Source organism: Piliocolobus tephrosceles, chromosome 7, assembly GCF_002776525.5.
Source record: "Piliocolobus tephrosceles isolate RC106 chromosome 7, ASM277652v3, whole genome shotgun sequence".
NCBI classification, from domain to species: domain Eukaryota; kingdom Metazoa; phylum Chordata; class Mammalia; order Primates; family Cercopithecidae; genus Piliocolobus; species Piliocolobus tephrosceles.
The window spans coordinates 9,724,088-9,731,055 of record NC_045440.1 but is presented as its reverse complement, the minus strand read 5'-3'; the positions used below and the strand labels follow the sequence as shown (position 1 = coordinate 9,731,055).

At 49.8% G+C, this 6,968-nt stretch overlaps 1 pseudogene across 1 annotated transcript; it reads left to right on the top strand.

Annotated features, from left to right (window-relative positions):
- Window positions 1-1,570: 1,570 nt before the first annotated feature.
- On the top strand, window positions 1,571-3,316 carry LOC111547409 (annotated as a pseudogene). Its single transcript, XR_002733127.1, has 2 exons — window positions 1,571-1,618; window positions 1,744-3,316. The product of XR_002733127.1 is annotated as an uncharacterized LOC111547409 (transcript).
- The last annotated feature ends 3,652 nt before the right edge of the window (window positions 3,317-6,968 follow it).

Genomic DNA, 6,968 nt, shown 5'->3' with positions numbered 1-6,968 from the left:
CTCCGTCCAGTGTCACCCACACATTGGTCCAGGGACCCTCAGTGCAGAGCCTGAAGTTGGGGGCTTGTGGGTAGAAAAGGCTTTGTGAACTGTTATGATCTGGACCCCTTCCAGACGGCGCAGCACTTTCCCGTGGTCCTCACTGGTCTCAGTCTCCCCGACTGGCAGTGGGAGGGGACGGATCCATAGTGGAATGTGGTGCAGGTGACATTCACGAGCTGTGACTTCTTGGTGCCAGGTTGGCATGAGCCTGGGCCCGGCCCGCTCAGCAGCCCACATTGGCCAGCATCCATCTGCACGTGTGCACTGCGTGCTTCACATCTATTGAGAGTTACAGCAAGTGTTAAACGAGGTGAGTTCACATAACAGGAATTCTGGAACTGCTTGATAACTAGGAAGATTGTGCAATATCGGCCTTAACTCCACCTGATGGCAGGTGACCCGGATAGAAAATGGCCCTGCCTTTAGCCAGGATGTGGCGCTCCAGCTTGTCTTCAGTGTGATCACTTGTCACTGTGCTTTTTCTTTCGGTAGTGAAATCCTTGTCCACACCCGCGTTTTGTTTTGTTTCTTAAGTTGGGAAACAGAATGGGCCAAGGAGGTGGAGTGACTGAAGACCAAGGGTTGGTGCAGCCTCCTCGCCGCGCTGCAGGGGCTGGGCCGCACCGGCTTCTGCTCTTCTCGGTGTCCAGGCTCCTTGGGTGACACTGGAGTTGTCATGGTGGCAGTTCAGTGTGAGATTTTTTTTACCAGGTATTGTGCTTAAGGGACATGATTTTCCATTTTCTTCGCCCTGACAACGTGAACAAAATAGGCCCTGTTGATTCCACTTCAGCCGAGGAGCCTCGGGGCTCAGAGCTGGTAACGTGCCCAAGGTGATGCAGCTCGTGGGCAGCCATGCCTGCCTCGGGCACAGCCTCCAGCACCAGAGCTGGGCTCTTCAACATGGCATTTAGCACAGAAAGTCATGCTTCAGGCAGTGTGGGCCGCTATAACAAAACACCTGAGACTGGGTAGTTTGTAAAGAACAGACGTTCAGGCCAGGCGTGGTGGCTCACGCCTGTAATCCCAGCACTTTGGGAGGCTGAGACGGGCGGATCATTTGAGGTCAGGAGTTTGAAACCAGCCTGGCCAACATGGTGAAACCCCATCTCTACTAAAAATACAAAAAAACTAGTCGGGGGTGGTGGCGCATGCCTGTGGTCCCAGCTACTTGGGAGGCTAAGGTAGAAGAATTGCTTGAATCTGGAAGGCAGAGGTTGCAGTGAGCCGAGATCACGCCATTGCACTCCAGCCTGGGTGACACAGTGAGATTCTGTCCAAAAAAAAAAAAAAAAGCATCATTTCTCATAGTTCTGGAAGCTGGAAGTCCAAGATGAAAGCGTGGGCAGATTAATTTCGGCTGGGAACACTGCATCCTCATGTGGCGGAGGGGATGGAAGGTCAAGAGGCCTCAGCTAGTTCCCCGCTGCCTTTTTATGAGGCATGAAGCCATTTGCAAGAGTAGGGGGCCCACCTCTTAGTACCACTGCAATGGCAATTACAATGTCATGTGAATTCTGGAGGGGACATGGTCACACCGCAGCACCAGCACCCGGTGAATGTGGTTCTCTCCCATGTCAGAATTTTGTGAGCGCCACACAGGGTTGCATCTGTTTTATTCTCTGATTGATTCTAAGCCCCGTGTCCCTGGCATGGGATGGCTGCTTGGCAGTGGGGAGTGGATGAGCCAGTGGTACCCAGGGCTGGCAGGCAGGGCCCTGCAGGGAACAGACCCAAGGGCTGACATGGGGATGTCTGCTGAAGGGTGTATTTACCACGATAAGGGCAGGGCTGGGAGGCTGGGCAGCCAGTTTCACCCTCGCACAGGGTACCTGGCAAGACCAGCGGCCAGAGGTGACGTCCTCAGTAGAGAGCGGTGGCCACTGGAAACTGCGCGGCTGGAAGGAGAAACGCTCGGGCCTCTGGTAGGGACCAGCCTGGGGTGGGGTCGGCCAGGATCGGCTGCCTTTCCTCCATGCTGGGACGGAGATGTTGTGTGCGTGTGACAAAGCATTTGATGGCACGCCAAAAGTTTCCTCCATTATGTGTGTGTGAAGTGTTTGACCAGGTCAGAAGTCTTGTTCCATGCGCATGTGCTCACGGAGACAGAAGCGGAGGGGCCCCGTCGCTCTGCCTCACACCGCTGAACCGCAGAGGTCTCCCACTTGTCAGGCTTGCGGCTCAGCCGCTAAGTGTGTCAGGTGTGCATCCCAGGCTCTCCTTCGTGCTCTGCCCTACGGTGGCACAGGCGGTGGGGTTAGACAGGTACCGGTCAGATTACAGTGGCACAGGCGGTGCGAGGTTAGACAGGTACCAGATTACGGTGGCACAGGCGGTGTGAGGTTAGACAGGTACCAGATTACGGTGGCACAGGTGATGGGGTTAGACAGGTACCGGTCAGATTACGGTGGCACAGGCGGTGTGGAGTTAGACAGGTGCCAGTCAGATTACGGTTGCACAGGCGGTGGGGTTAGACAGGCACCAGTCAGATGCACGGGCTCCCCACACCCCTGCTGTGGCTTTGGCAGTAAGGACAGGACGCACCCACATCACAAGAGGAGCACAGGCAGGGGTGTTGGTGTTGGGGCAGCCCTCAGGGTCTCCAGACCCTGGCCCCCTCACACAGCAGCCCAGAAAGGAAGGGTAGAGTCGCAGGTGTCACCTGGTGGGGATCTCCCAGGAGCTGCCCCTTTCTGGAAGTCACAGGACAGGAATGACAGGTCGGGGGACTGCAGGAAGCTGCCACCTCTGGGGTCAGAACATGCCCAGGCTGCAGGGGCTCCATTGCGGGGTCTTCGAAAGCCAGACAGCCTGCCTTGTGCTGCACACCTGGCTTTGCTCTGTGCAGAACCCAGCACACGTGATTTTGTGTGACATGCCAATAGCCTGGCTCCCCGACAGGAGGCCTGCCCTGGGGGAGTGGCTGCAGGAGGAGGGTGGGGCAGGCACCCATGAGTCTGTCCAGCCTTGTCACAGATGCGTCGCCCGCCCTGCAGTCCTGATTTCAGCTCACCTCAGAGTAAATCAGAATAAACCGCACCTGGACTTTCACGAGTGCATTGTCGACGCTTTCAGTTCACCGCTTTCTTTGCTAACTTTCTTCCTATTTTCTTCTAATGCAAGAGCTTATTAATTCAATATTTATCATTTTGAATAACTTTTTCCCTTTTTAGTAACAAAATGTACTCCACTATTAGTAAAATGTATTTACTATTTTAGTAACAAAATTATACTTGCCTAATCATGTTTAAAATATAGTGATGTGAACAATTCAGATGTCTCTATTTTCTTTCTTCTGATGACTCAACCCCAAATGTCTGGAATTGACTCCGAGGTATCCAGGGCCCGGAGCCAGCCGTCCAAGAGGAAAAAGAAACCACACCCTTCCTTCTGGGAACCTGGCCAGGAACCCCAGAGCACAGGCGCCTGGCCTTAGTAACACTTCATTTCCACATCTGCAGGCCCATGGTGTGAATTCATTTCTTTTCTCTTGTCACTGCATGTATTTTGCTTTTACTGTTGTGCTGTTTCACACTTGGCAGCCTCAGTTAGCACTCCAGCCCACCTGAAGCCGTGCATAGCCCATTCCTGCAGGGTTTGATACCTGCAACCTCAAACCCATTGAAAGATTCCAAAATTGAACCAAAGTTAAAATCCTCCATTGTTACAGAATGTTATTAAATGTCAAGTCTCAATCTGAAAAGTTTCTGCCAAAACTTTACATAAAAAACTTTTTTTTTTTTTTTTTAAATTCAAGACAGGGTCTCTGTCAGCCAGGCGTGGAATGCAGTGGCGTGTTCATGGCTCACCGCAACCTCAAACTCTTGGGCATAAGCGATCCTCTTGCCTCAGCCTCCAGAGTAGCTAGGATCGCAGGTGCATGTCACTACGTCTAGCTAATTTTTAAATGTATTGTGTAGAAATGGGGGTCTTGGTATCTGGCTCAGGCTGGTCTCAAACTCCTGGGCTCAGGCAGTCCTCCCATACTGGCCTCCCAAAGTGCGGGGATTACAGGCATGAGCCACTGTGCCCGGCCTACATAGAAAACTTATAGCCCTTGTAGCTTTCACGTTTTCTGTGTTGTTTTTCAAAAATAATATGTGAAATGCAAAATCCCAATTGGAAAACAGTGCATTTTAGCCGCAGTTTCATTGGTTACAAGGAATTTCCAAGCATATCTGGTCAACCCCAGAGATTTTGTTTCCACACAAAACAATCACGGAGCACAGAACGTCAGAGCCATAGAGTGGTTTTGTGCCAACAGCCAAAGCTTAGAAAGGTCGAGGCCACCATGTGATATTCCCATTGTGTGTTTTCTGTAATTTCAGATTATCTCAAATAGAAAGCACGCAGCCCTTAAAAAAAAAAAGCTCAGGAAAAATCTCATTTGCTAAACGTGGCTTTTTACATTTTAATTTGGAGCTAGTTACAGGACTGGAACTGCATTCTGCCAGCATGGGTCCCTGGTCTGCCAGCTGGTATCTGTCTTCTGGCCCTTGGTGTGCACACAGCACAGTTCTGGCCACTGAGAAGGGCAGGGCTTGTGGCTGAGTGAGTTTCCTTTGCAAGTGAAGGCAAGCCTGGATCGAGGACACCTTCCCACCCCTTCCTGCCTCGTTTTTGCTTGAAATGTAGTCCCGATGCCTACAGGGGCACCTGCTGTTGGCACCATGAGGGGCAGGCATGAGGATCCACATCCACACTCAGGCACGGGCAGCAACGGGTGGCACAACCCTGGGCCGCCAGCCTGGGATCCTGTCACGCAAGAAAAACACCAGCCTGATGGCAGCAGTGAAGGAAACACCCCACCTGCCGTGTTGACCTTTACCCTTTCTCACAGGTTCCTAAACACACAGGATGAAGTGTGTGAACCTGCTAAGCATGTGAACCATGTGAGTGATGAGAAAACCCTCCCTAGGAGACACTAACAGTTTGCAGCTGTGGACTTTTAAAAACCATCTTGGCTGGGAGGGGAGACAGAGTTGGGGGGCCTGGACTCGTCACCTGTGTCTCAGATGCTGCAGCTTCAAAAGGAGGCTTCGTTGTTTAAAGGAAGTTACTCTGTTCCTTTTTTTTTTTTTTTTTTTTTTTGGCTTATTTTGAATTAATTTCAAACTTACAGAAATTTGAAGAGGAAAAAAAAACCTTCCATATACTCTTTATGCATATTTATCCATTTTTAACTTTTTGCCGCATGTCATAGCAGTCTCTCTTCCCTTTCCTTCTGTCTCTCTCTCCTTGCCTCTTTCTTTCTTTCCCCTGCTTTACTTTATATCCCTTACCCCTTAATACTTTAGTGTTTATTGGCTGGGCACGGTGGCTCACATCTGTCATCCCTGCACTTTGGGAGGCTGAGGCGGGTGGATCACCTGAGGCCAGGAGTTCGAGACCAGCCTGGCCAACATGGTGAAATCTCGTCTCTACTAAAAATACAAAAAATTAGCCGGGTGCATGCTTGTAATCCCAGCTACTAAGGAAGCTGAGGCAGGAGAATTGCTTGAACCCGGGAGGTGGAGGTTGCAGTGAGCCGAGATGGCACCACTGTACTCCAGCCTGGGTGACAGAGTGAGACTATGTCTAAAGAAAAAACAAAAACAAACAAACAAAAAAAATACTTTAGTGTTTATTTCCTAAGAATAAGGATATTGTCTTATGTAACCACACAAGCTATCAATTCAAGAACTGTAACGTGGAGCCAGTACTTTTTATGTCATCTACAGTTTTCATTCTAACTTTGGCAGTTTCTTTCCTATCCTTTTTTTTTCTTGGTCCAGGACAGAGGACCAGATCACATCCTCTATTTAGTAATCACATCTGTTTATTCTTTCATCTGTTGCAGTTCTTCAGCCTGTCTTTGTCTTTAACAGCAGTGATATTTTTGAAAAAATACCAGCCGGTTGTATTAAAGCGTGCCCTCCATTTGGTTTGGTCTGGTGTTTTGTCAGGGTTGAATTCGAGTTACGTGTTTCCGGCTGGAGTGCTCCGTAAGCAATGTCCTTGAGATACGGAACACGGAGGCGTCTGTCAGCCTGCCCTGATTGGCAGTGTTAATTTTGGGCCCCGATAAGGTGGTTTCTCCTCTGAATAATCACTGATTTTCCTCGTCCTTGGATGTCCTGCAGGAGATCTGCTGAGGCTGAGAACGCCCTGTCTGCCCATAAAGCCTCCTCCTGCCCCAAGCTGGCCTCACTGGCACCAAGTCACGTTTGCACTCAACTGGGTCAGCCGTTATGGTGACGGTTCAATGTGTTGATTTTCCACCTCCGTCACTTCTCACAGCATTCTACAAAGAAGGGCTACTTTCTTCCCAGTGTCTGTTTACTATCCCTGTGGGTTCATGGATTCTCTGTTCGGCAACGTTATTCTATTTATAGTGGGTTATAACTGTTCGTTGTTCTGATAGATGTTGCTGCTTCCGCTGTTCCAGGTTTGCCGTGGGGGTCTGTCCAGGCTGTTCCAGCATCCTTCTTTGGACCAGTCCTTGTTTTGAGCACATCCTTGTTTTCTTTTTCTTTCTTCTTCTTTTTTTTTTTTTTTTTACATGTCTGCATTTCTTTCTATTATTATTGTTTTTATTATACTTTAAGTTCTAGGGTACATGCGCACAATGTGCAGGTTTGTTACATAGGTATACATGTGCCGTGGTGGTTTGCTGCACCCATCAACTCGTCATTTACATTAGGTGTTTCTCCTAATGCTATCCCTCCCCCCTCCCCCCACCCCACGACAGGCCCCAGTGTGTGATGTTCCCGGCCCTGTGTCCAGTGTTCTCGTTGTTCAATTCCCAACTATGAGTGAGAACATGCGGTGTTTGGTTTTCTGTCCTTGTGATAGTTTGCTCAGAATGATGATTTCTAGCTTCATCCATGTCTCTGCAAAGGACTTCAACTCATCCTTTTTTATGGCTGCATAGTATTCCATGGTGT